The sequence below is a fragment of the Struthio camelus genome, chromosome Z, assembly GCF_040807025.1.
Source record: "Struthio camelus isolate bStrCam1 chromosome Z, bStrCam1.hap1, whole genome shotgun sequence".
NCBI lineage: Eukaryota > Metazoa > Chordata > Aves > Struthioniformes > Struthionidae > Struthio > Struthio camelus.
This window is the reverse complement of record NC_090982.1, coordinates 4,383,310-4,395,655: the sequence shown is the minus strand read 5'-3', so window position 1 is coordinate 4,395,655 and position 12,346 is coordinate 4,383,310. Positions and strand designations below refer to the sequence as shown.

The window sequence follows — 12,346 nt, the reverse complement described above, 5'->3', positions numbered from 1 at the left end:
TTACAGTGAGACAGTGAAACTGTAGCTTCACAAGAGGAGGCATAGCACTAAAATGTCCAATGAATTCTCTTATGAAGACATGTTGCATTCAGTATATGTATAGCATTTCAGATCCTGCATAAGAAAAGAGTGAAATTAAAAAAACAGACATTAAAAGTAGGTGCAGCTGAAAGTACTCAGTTTAAATTGCAGAAAAAATAGATTAAACTTTATCGGGGGAAAAAAATGCCTAATCTAAGGATAGTCTAGCACTGAAATGAACTACCTATGGCAGTAGTAGAAGCGCCAATATTTCCGTTACCAAGAAAATTCAGAGAAACTTTTTTTTTTTATAAATGACATATATACAGATAGATTCAACACTGTTTAGGGGAATGGACCATGACCTCTTGAGGACCTGTTAGATCCATCTTCTAAGATCCTATAAATCATTTCTAATATTTTAACAACAGAACTGAATATAGGCTTGGATTTATATTTTATCATTTCCTCTATAATGTATATCTCTCATTAGCTTATTCCAGTTACCATAAATAATCAAAACTGAACTGAAGTAATATTATCATATTTGAAAAGCTGAAACAATCTGCTCAGATTTCCCTTTTTGAATGTCTTCAGAGTTATATGTTCTTCAGTAACTGCAATTTCTGTTTTAAACAGGAAGTCATTCTGTATGAATTTTTTTAAATTAATGAAGTTCAGATTTCAAAAGCCAGCCCTTCCACGCAACCCTCTTATATCTCACACGCTTTGCACAATGTGCGTGCACATTCATTGATGCCTTTGGTGCAGGTAAAAAGAACAGATATCAAGTCATTTTACAATAACAGAATTAAATTGCCTCTGCCATTTCATCATTTTTCATCATCATGTAACCTTCAGATAGAATGCATACTTACTGTGTTTAATATTTCACTCACAGAACTACTGTGGACAAAAGTCATGTTAAGAAGCTTATGGCCTTCACCAAATAACTCCAAAAGTCCTTTCTACACGTTTATTTGGTATGACTCTTGAGAATTCACTCATTTTTCAATAAAAGTCATTCTCTGTGATAGTATAAATATGCAAAGAATTTGCAAAATTAAAATTACCAAGAAATGAAAGCAAACAGCCATAAAGAGACAAAACCTAATGGAATTGAAGATAAATGGAAAAGTATCAGCTGGTCCCATCGTAACTACCTGTCTTTCTCTTTTCTGTATTTTTGTCATCAACAGGATTCTTCTATAAAGGCTATATAACTATCACTTCCACTTCTCTAAATACTGCTGAAATGCTACCCAGAGTCAGAACCAAAATTAATGAGTTTTAACATCTTGACTATAACCATGTATCTCCCATAGGCATTGATTTAAATCTGTGCTACTCCAAACACAAAGGTAACTAATATTCATGTATGTCTCAACCTCAAAGGTCTCAGTCACCCAACCCGTCTTCTCATATGGTACGTGACGTTATTTGGTGTTTCCACATCAGCAGAGCTAAAGCTATAAGAAATTGCTTAATAACAGACAAACATCTGAACATTTCTTGCAAGGAACCACTTGATCAACTCACTTTCAGTAATCTGTGATGGCAACATATGGCTCAGATAGATACTCTTAGAGCTGTGAAATACCTCACAGGGGAAACATTTTCTGGGAACCACTCCGTATTTAACTTTAAATTTTAGAGACATTCAGGGATGAGTGGTTAATATAGATCAAAAACTGTTATATGAACTCTCCCTTTTTACAGTTTCTCATGCTGTCATGGGCATCAGGAAGACATGCAGTCTCTTATGAACCGAAGACCTGACAAAACTGCATTTCACCTCCCCCACTTATTCTTCCCATTCAGTGTAAAAAGAGTTAGGGACATGGATTAAATTTATCACACTGATCTGCAAAACCTCTATATGAATATCTAGACTTTCCATTAGTTGCTTATACCACTTGACATTTACTCATTACTATTAATTATAGTTTTCATTAATACGGAGTCTGACAGCCAGCTTTATTTTGCTGCATGATAATTAGTTCAAAAAGAAATTATATACTATAATATCAAAGGTTTGTAACAGTGCATTTTATAATCTTTTCTCACTAGCTTAGCAAATAAGATTTGTCGTAAGAAAAACTGAAGGTATAAGACTTTTAATCAGGAAGGTTTCCCATCTTAGTGAGATGCGTGCTGAGGCAAGAGATGTTACCAGAATGGGGATTAAGAAGACATGCATCTGCTTGAGCCCAGTAGTACTCTTGTGTTTTCTGTACTTGGTTATAATCATTGTGTTTCAGGTGGCTTCCACCCGTGTGGTCTGCAGGCCTCTATTATCTATACTATCGTGACAAAAATGAATGGTATGTATAATTTCAGGAACATCTAAAGGTAGACCTGGTATCTAACTTTAACAGTGCAATGTAAGCCTGAGCAAATCCAATAGCAAAGCTGCTATTTCTTAGCTTGTGTATGTAAGCATGTTTAATCTTTTATTTGTTACTCAGATAGGGCCTGATCTCTTCTAGGTCAGAGAAGTAAAAATGTCTGTCATGCTTTCATGGATGCTATTAATTCTAACCATCGATACATAGACACAGATTTCAGTGTCAAGGGTATGGCTTAATGACACCACAAAGTGTTGTTTAAATCCATGGGAATTACCAATCAAGCAATTACCATGCTTACTGCTTGTATGATATACTCTGAAAAAAACAAAATTTGAGCTGCATCTGAAGTTTCCTTTTTCTTTTCTGCCCTCAGGATTTCTCCTTATTCATAGTCAGACACACAAACCAGTGGCTGAATTAAAAAAGACGTGTAAACACCTGTAAAATAAGACAACTCTTCAGCACGCATATATAAGATATAACTGATCTTACAGCTGCAATCTACTTGTAACATAATTGATTCCTTTTAGCAATATAACAGAGAATGAAGGATTGTCACTAATAACTTGATCAACTTTATACAAATATTGGTATACTAAAGCAAAATATTATTTGACCTTGCACTTGTGATAGACAATAGATGATTTAAGCACAGACCTGATTCATTATACAGGGCTGTGTTTATAAAACACATGGCATTTGTCTTCAGATGGGGAAATAGAGCTCTTGCCCCAAGGATTTGTAGTAATCTTAGTAAAACTGTAGCCTGGAAGTCAGTATCAACACATTTATGCTTTCCTTACCTTTCGGCAACATAACTTTCAGGGCAAGAGCTCTAGCAGCAAATATTTTCAGTTACGTAATCTGAACTTGGTGCAGCTAGTGAAGCAAATCAAAATACTCTAAACTCCAGATGCTTCATTTCATGAATTCACCCCAAAGCAAATAGATTACCATCTGGGCATATGAAACAGAAAGATAAAAGACACACTTAAACTAGTCTGTGTTTGTGTTTGTGAGTACACTGAGTATAGTTTGTGAGAACAGCCTATCAGTATACGAATTATACTATTTTAAGAGCTAACATACTGTGAATTAGCAATGTTTTCTGCCTGAATGGTATTGGAGATACTGCTGAGACTTTGAGCTGACATTTTGGTCGAACCCGCAATATACTTTCCTTCAGTTGTAAATGCTCCAAGAACATCAAAATGTTTGACCCAACACCATCAATAACTTCTGGACTAGCGATTTATTTTTCCAATTACTGTTCTTCAATTCAGATACTCAGAAAACACACTGAGGCTATTTAAAGCGTATTATTTCAGAGAATGAACTATAAATGCCCAAAGACGTTGAACTCATTTCCCTGGGTGGCTTTTGCAACCTGTTTTCTTACCTTCATACACAAATTAAAAGCTCGCACCATAAATACATGCCAAGCCAAGACAATAAACTCTTTTTCCATGACTTCTACACATAAATACTTCAACCTTTTAAAAACCTGATGTATTTTCACATGGTTTTGAATGCCTGCTATGACATTTTGGACACACTAAAGCTCATAGAGAGCAACTCCCACTGATTCTAACCGGTATTATGGTTCACCTTTTAATTTCTTTTGCCACATAAAGGTATTTTATTGCAGTTAGTACAATGAAATATGTGCAATCATGTAGGTTGAAACCGTTCATGACATTTATCACCATGGATATATTTATTGTCTGCAGCATGGCATTAGGCAAATAGAGCAGCAAATTACTGTCCGAGGGGTCAGCTCAGGAAAAAGATCTCTTTTTCCTCTTTCTCTTTTTTTTTCAGGAAAAGTCTCTTTCTTTCTGGAGTCAGTAGTGTCTAGCAAAGCCAATCTGGATGCAGGGGTTTCTGCACTGTCTTGCCAGATAACGAAGACCTGGGAAGCACGATTGGTGGAAATGGTTTCAGCTAGAGCTACCATGGCATTGACTGACTTAGCTCTGGGTCAGCTGGGCTAATCTCTACCACTTACCACAGTGTTATATAAAGAGAAGTACTTTGCATCTGGAGCGTGTACAGAGCCAGCTCATACCCCTACTTCATTTAAACTAAAAAGGTTCATGCAAAACTAATAAGGTTCAGGCAAATCCACTGATGATTATAGTGTGAGCACCTCTCATATTTCTACAAGACACTGTCACAGCTTTAGGTGATTTCAGCTCAGCTCTGCAGCGCATTCTACTCACACTGAGCTTACATGCATTTATTATAAGTAAATATATATTAACGTGGGCCAGGATATGTGGAATTATCCTGGATAAACTATCTTTGCTTACTTAAGAGCCCAACAACTATACTGAGAACTAACTTTAAACATCCATCTTCGAAAATTAGGGACAAGATATTTTATCTAGTATCTAGTCCTGTAGACACATAAAACTGAAATACTATTAGAAAGTTGCATTTCTTTTATTGAATAAATTGTCACAGATCGACCAATGGAGTTTTTTTCAACAGTGTTTGAAGAATTTAGGGGAAAACAGGCTGAATGCAACATGAAGTAAAGACAAAAGCAATTAACTAAGAAGACTGCAGACTAAACAAATGGATACGGATGACAAAAGAGAGAGGGAGAAAAAAAGACAAAATTCAAGCACTTTCAGTAATAGCAAAATTACTATGGCAACTTGAAATTATCAGAGCAGGCTTCTGCATTAGCAGATTTTTGTTTTTCATATCATCTTTAGAATCAGGAATATTTGAGTCCAGGAATAAACATCAATAGCAATTTGAATAGAGACACCTCAACTACATAGTTTATTCAAATGTTTAAAAAAAGAAAAAAGGAAAAAAAAAATCCTGACATCTAATTGAGGTTGTGAAGAAACAGTTATATTTTTCTCATATTTGATTTAGGTACACACCCTAGCTCTGATGTCAGAAGATGCTTAAATATATGCACACAACTAATTCTACTGGGCTCAGGTACTAAAATTGGTGCTGACGTTTCTTTACCTACTAATCTGAAACCTCTCCATCCAATCTTTTTTAATACTAACAGCACTTTTATTAGGGATTACCTACTTGAGAATTTTTTCTTCTCTACTTTTCAGCAAGTTCTTAGCAACAATAGCTTATTTCCCTTTGAACTTATAAATGGAATTGACTCACCGAACAGATTTGGAAAATGCTATGGTTTTCAAGCTCAGAGGAAAGAGAATTACTACGCCAAATCCAGAATTATCCTCTTTGACCTTAGAAATTAGAATATATTGGAAGTTAATGAAATTGAGCTCACAATCTGTTTAAATAATACGAACTGGTAAAGCAAAAGCCTTGCATTTTACAGATTTTGTGATATTTATTGTGAAGATGACATCCTCATATTCCCCCAACTTTTGTTTTTGAGCTAACTGTTATAATACAAAAGTTGATAGGCTGCAATTGTATAGCTAATCTATCTGTTCCCTTCCAACCATAAGAAAGATAGCAAAGCAGAAAAGGTTTTGGAGGCAGCTATTGAAAAAGGGTTTGGAGGCAGATGAGAGTTTTATCCAAATCTTTCAACTGTATAGTGGCTTGGAGCCACTATATGGAGCTGAGCAAAACTCTGATTTTCTCATACAGCAGCTTTTTTTTTTTTCTTCCTCTCTGAATTGCAGTGTTTGAAAACTTTCTTGAGAACAGATATGCCAAAAAGTTTATCAGGAAGTGTGATGAATCTTTGCTGTTTCAACATTTCTATACAAAATAAAAAGAATAGAACTTTTATTACACCAAAGTGTTTCATTGATATCACCCGAATGAACTCAATTAAAAAAATAACTCGTTTCTGTAAATGCTGCACTGTGTTCTTAGTGATGATAGATGTCCCTCTTCTAAAATCTTTACAAATACAACTTTGTAAACATCACAGTTTTGCTTACTGCATTTAATGCTGTGATTTTCAAAGCAAACACTCTCTATGAGAATGTGAGGAGGCTGGGCCTCTACTCTAAATAACATCACAATTGGGAAAAAAAAAAGTCTCCATAGATTTCATTGAAAAAAAGTAGAATCTATAAAAATTTCTTGTATATATTTGCAAGCAAGAAGATATCAGTTGGAATAGTGGATTTATTTTTCTTTCTACTAGTAGCTTGTATTTTACAAAGCATCTCTATCTCCTGGAAAATTTTATTGAGTGAAAAGGAGAGAAAATCCTCAGTGAAATAAACAAAGATGACTTGTCAATAAATGCACCGAGGCAACTTTTGATCTCTCTCCTTTTTTATGTAAAAGGAGACAATATTCTCCAGATTTTTGCAAAGTTTGACATTTTTAAAATTAGTAGTATCATCTAAGAGATATAATAAAAACAACACTTTCTTAAGAGGGAGAAAAAGTGTAAAGATCCATATTTATTGAGATGCAAAAGTTAATACGGTCCTGAGAGAATAAAAGTCAATAACTGTGAACCTCAGATTTGACAACCAGAATACATAACCTCTGAAATATGTCTTCAATCCACCTATACTTTATAGCTTCAAACTATTTTCCTTCTATTTAACATAGAAGCTTCAAAAGAAAGTTTTAGATGTACTAAAAGAGACAAGAGAAAAAACCCAGAAATAGACATGACATTAATGCAGTTGCTGTAAGAAGAGTAGTAGCTACTAGGATTAATATTTTTGATGTAAAACAGCTATACACCACACCCACTTTTGTCTAAGTTTATTTGCAAAGGCATGTTCAGTAGAGCATGTCAACCACTTTGTTATGCAACTCTATTTGTTCAGTGACAGTTTTCAAAAGCTCAAGTTAGGCCTGCAGATTTATTATAGTATAATTTTAAGGGCAATATATGTGAAAAGAGTTGAAAGAGAACTATTCCAATTCACCAAATAAATGTTAATTAGGAACAGAAAAATATATTAATCATTTGATGTCATTACATAATTACACGAAAGTCCAAAATTGCCAACAGCCGCAGTCTGAATTTAGTGCTTCATAACATCCTAAGGGAATAGTTACAGACTACTGCATAACCACAAATTAAGAACTCTTTCCCCTCAGGTGATATTATTTGCTTGATTTGTCGATATGAGTTTCTTCATGCCACTTAGCTTTGCTATGGTTACTTCTAGAAAAAATGTTTTTATACTCAGAAGTGTATAACAATTTGTTTCCATTGTCTTGAATATATGTCTCAATATTCTTTTTCTCATTTTTTTTTCCTTTTTTTCGGGAATGAAGTCAGCAGTTTAAAGAGTTTGCACAATTAAGCTCAAAAGAAGGCACTTTAATGTAAGATATAGCAGATGGTATTCCAAATTACATTCACTTTGAATTTAGCCATTTGACTTCTTTCTTGTAAAAGCAAGTAACTAAAATAGGTGATAGTTAAGATGGAACATGCCTCAGAACAGCAACCGCTGGAGATAGATAGAAATAACTGTATAAACAAGCTTGTCATGTTGAGTTAGAAACTATTGAAGCAGCATATTTGGACATGACAATTATATAAGAACTGGCTGAAAAAGATAAAAAGGGGCATTGTCTAAAAAAAGGCTTGGTGGTACATCAAGGTACAGGAAAGTAGCAATTTCCAAGTGCATGCTAAAAATAGTTACGCTTATTAGTTGCATTGTTGTAACAAAACTATAATGTGCAGCTGTAATGCTGGAAGAGGTGATCTATTAAAGCTATTTTCTTATCCCAGAAACGTTGTAAAACTACCATACCTTCTGCCTCTTCTGCTTGCAGAGAGCCAATGGCTCTTCTTCAATACTTAAACTGTTTTGGGAAGAAGAGGGCCATTACTGCCCACATTTTTCATATCTGAAACTTTAGAGACAAAATTTGAACTCATGCAAGATCACACAAAAGGCTGGCCACTTCTAATGATCATCTTGATTTACAAGCAAAATTAAAAGTATAAGTAAAGAAGTATGAATTGATATTCTTTTATTCAGCAAATTATGTAGTTTTTAGTAATTTGCTATGAAAACAGTATTTGTGCTTGATTCTGTCCTAAAAAAAAAGATATAGGATACTTTTTAAAATGCAGCTACATCTATGAAACTAAAGACCAACGCATAACTCAGAAGAGTATTTTACTAAGAACAGCATCTACTAGTGTCTCCTTTTTGTGTAAGGTCTGAAAGATGAACAGGGTATGAGAATGCAGTGAGGAACACCTAAGCACTGTACATGATCATTCTTCACTACTCCACTATAGCAAAAACAGTGAGCACAGGTTTGTGGCAGAGAAGAAGCTAAGCTGTCTGCTTAGCATTTATATATGCAACGATAAGTGGTTACATGTTGCTGCTCTTTTAGCTATCACTATGTATGACAAGCTAATGCTATTATCAGTGTACTTCAGACGTCTTAGTGGGTTTTAAAAAGAACCTAAGCATTACTTTTCCAAACTATCATTAACACCTTTTCTCTCCCATGACAAATAAATGTGACTTTATCAATTTCTCATTTAAATAAACCACAGGCATCCTCCTTGTGGCATATTTTTATTGTGCAACACAGGCTATAAATTGAGATTGGCTTTATCACATGATCTGACAAAATCAGAAATGAACTGAAGTTCAGCGGTGGATGCAATTCGCAGTTAAGAGCATCTTTCCACTGTTAAGAGAGAAAAACAAGCAATTCTATTGCTATTCTATTTCTTACTTGTATCAATGGTGATATGAAGCAGAACACTTAGGTAAAGCATGATTAACTTTTCAGTTAGGATTGTATTTCTTAGATTTACAGTCTAACTAGATATTTCAGCAGCTTAGCTAGCAATACATGAATGATTCATTTCTAGGCACATGAAAAAAACAATACTTCTGCCTTCCCCTCCCCCTCCCCTGTTTAGTAATATTCACTTAATATAGAAAAGGTTAAAAATATTATAGAACAGATACTCATTGACTTATGCCAAGTCTTAATTATGACATTCCACTATTTTCCATAATTAATTTACAGTTGAATAGTGTCTCTAACAGGACATGCAAATCAGAACTATGATGCTGTGCAGAAGTCCAGTCATGCTTGAAAGCCTACAATATGCCAAAATAAAGAAACTCTGCTGCAAATATTTTAATGTGAAGTAAAAAATATTTTAAAAATACAATCCAAATTCTATATGCTTATAAAAGAACTCAATTTCCATTTCTTTTCTTTAATTTTTAAAACAAGCTATTTCTACATCACACTTTAAACAATGGAACAACTAAAATATTATTCCCCACAAAATATGTTCGTCTACATAAAATGACTCCTATTTGCAGAACTGTTTTTAGATCAGAGCTGTAATATTTATTGCAGTGACTGAAAGAAATGTATTCAACACATGCTGAAGTTTAGAGAGTGCTGTGCTTGTCCTTGGGTATGTTAAAATGCATCAAAAATATTAAGTGTTTCTTTGTATATATGGCATGGTGAGATTCAGAGTGACCAAGTTTTTGTTCAAAATTCCTTTTCAGGAATTAGTGCCAGTGGCACCCTGCAGGTGCCTGTTTTTCTACTGTAGATTTAAGAATAAAATGCTGAAAAAAAACTGAAACAAGCTTTATACCAGTTATAGAGGCCAAAAGAGAAAGCAACACTCAGTTTCCTTCCCAGTCATCAATGTGACCAAGTATCTGAAGGGAGGGTGTCAGGACGATGGGGCCAGACTCTTCTCCGTGGTGCCCAGCTACAGGACAAGAGGCAACGGGCACAAACTGAACCACAGGAAGGTCCGTCTGGACATGAGGAAGAACTTCTTTCCTGTGAGGGTGACAGAGCACTAGAAGAGGTTGCCCAAGGAGGTAGTGGAGTCTCCTTCGCTGGAGAAATTCAAAACCCATCTGGACAGGGCCCTTGGCAACATGCTGTAAGTTACCCTGCTGGAGCAGGCGGGTTGGACTAGATGACCTCCAGAGGTCCCTTCCAGCCTCCATCGTTCTGTGAGTCTACGGTTCTGTGAAACACTGGTACTAGATCCTGTCACAACACAAACTAAAATAATGATTTTTATTTTGCAGTGTAAATTCTGGCTTGCTTTTTAATGACCTTTTAGCTAGAACAGCCAGTGTGCTGATATGAAAGGTTATCTGCATGGATGTATCAGCTGATCACAGCGCCACAAGTTGCAAAACTGATCAGAGGCTGGCAAGCAGCTCGCAACTACTTACAAGAGGAAGGTTCTGCTTCCTCCCCTTTCTTCTTCTCTCCTGCTTTCCACACTCCTGCCTGAGTGCTCCCGCAACTGACCTTGCTCCAGCTGCAGAGCTGGTTAAACTCCTTGGTAAACGAATCAGAAATCCAGCTGGATTATTTTTCAGCTCAGCTAGCAAATTGTATCAGCTTATGGAGGTGTCTGATGAATACTAGAGTCAGACAAAAGTATGCAATAAGATGCACAAGGTAAGGATTCACAGCATGTAGCTATGTTAGAGTAAGACTGGGAAAGGGGATTGCCGCTTTCTGCAGCTTCGTGTTATTAAACTGGTTTACGCCACTTCGTGGAACTGCACCGTTATGCTGTAACATACCATCATGTTATATACTTGGCATATAAGGATTCTGGAGCGCCTGGATATTCCTAGGGCAAAATAATAAAAGGGGACAGAGAAAGGAAGACTGTGTCACTACTTACAACAGCTTATTCAAATTAAGAGCTAATTTTTTTCCCAAGAATTCGGCTAACCCAGCTAGCACAATAATGATAAATATTACCATTAGTAGTTACAGCACTAGCAGATATCAGATAAATCAATCCTCTGTTCTTCTGAGCTTAAAAAAAAAATCCTTCATACTGCAGAGAATCACAGAGAGCCACGACTGAAAATTATTCGATTATTATTATTCAGTTCTTTTAAAACAAGGGCCCTGTTTTTCCCACTGATTTGTACTCTCTTTCTGCAGATGTTCTACCAGCACACAGGGACAACTATTAACAGGAATGATTGCCCTTTTCACCAAATACTGCAGAGAAGGTACGTTTTCAATTCATAATTCACATGGGGAGTATGATTCAGGGAGCTGCCGTATTCAGCCAGCCAAGGAACAGAAATATATCATATAGTCTCTGAGGTCATAAAAGCACTTTAGAGTACTGCATACCTGGAGGAACACTTATAGGAAAGAGCGTGGGAGCAATTTTATTGCCTCATAGCAATTTTTATTATTTTAGGTAAATATAAATATGTTTACCTACTGCATTCAAGAATCAATTGACAGCAAAAAACACAGTATTATAAATGGATAGAGATTTTCTTTTCCGGTTGTTAAGAACTGCTTTGCAGATCTTTTTGACCTCAAAAGACAGAAAAAAATCCACAACACTGCAAGAAACTTCAATATGCTTTCATCTATTCAAAGTCTTTACAGGTCGGTCATTTATCCTCTTCCTATAGGCAAGTAATATCATTTTCTTATTTCTATATTGTTAATCTTTTTCAGGTCATGAATGGTTCATAAGCAAATATTATCTATGACTGCGAATATGCATGAACATAGGTGAAAGTTCCTGCTAGTCAGCAAGACTCTGTGTGGAAGCAGAACCCAAATGCATGAATTCACAATAGTTCACTCTCTCCTGAAAAACTATGACACCGTATAAGCAATTTCAGCTTTTCCGGTTGAAGTCAGTGAAGATGATTTCAGAACCTGAGTAGAAGCTACAATTTCAAGGATCAAACACTAATGAACTTTCCTCAATTCACTAAAGAAATTGCAGGTAAAATAAGAAAGGGAGGCTAAAAGTGTTTCTTCCCACTCGTTTAGCGCAACAGTAATTTTAAACACCAAATTCTCAACAAAAATGATAAATTTGGGCTGTTTGTTAAACAACCGGAGCTTTCAGATAAACTAACAGATATTTCATACTCCATTAGTGCCAAAACAAGTGAGATGATTGCCAAGAGTTTGATATAGTCATTTTGATAGAACTGTTACCTAGCTAGCTAGAATATCGATCTCACGAAAACGTTCAAGATTTTCTGAAATGACCAATCTAAAACAAA

At 35.5% G+C, this 12,346-nt stretch overlaps 1 protein-coding gene across 5 annotated transcripts in view; it reads right to left on the bottom strand.

Moving 5' to 3' along the window:
* Positions 1–12,346, bottom strand: part of LINGO2 (leucine rich repeat and Ig domain containing 2) — a 489,457-nt gene that overhangs the window by 312,435 nt on the left and 164,676 nt on the right. The window lies entirely within an intron of this gene.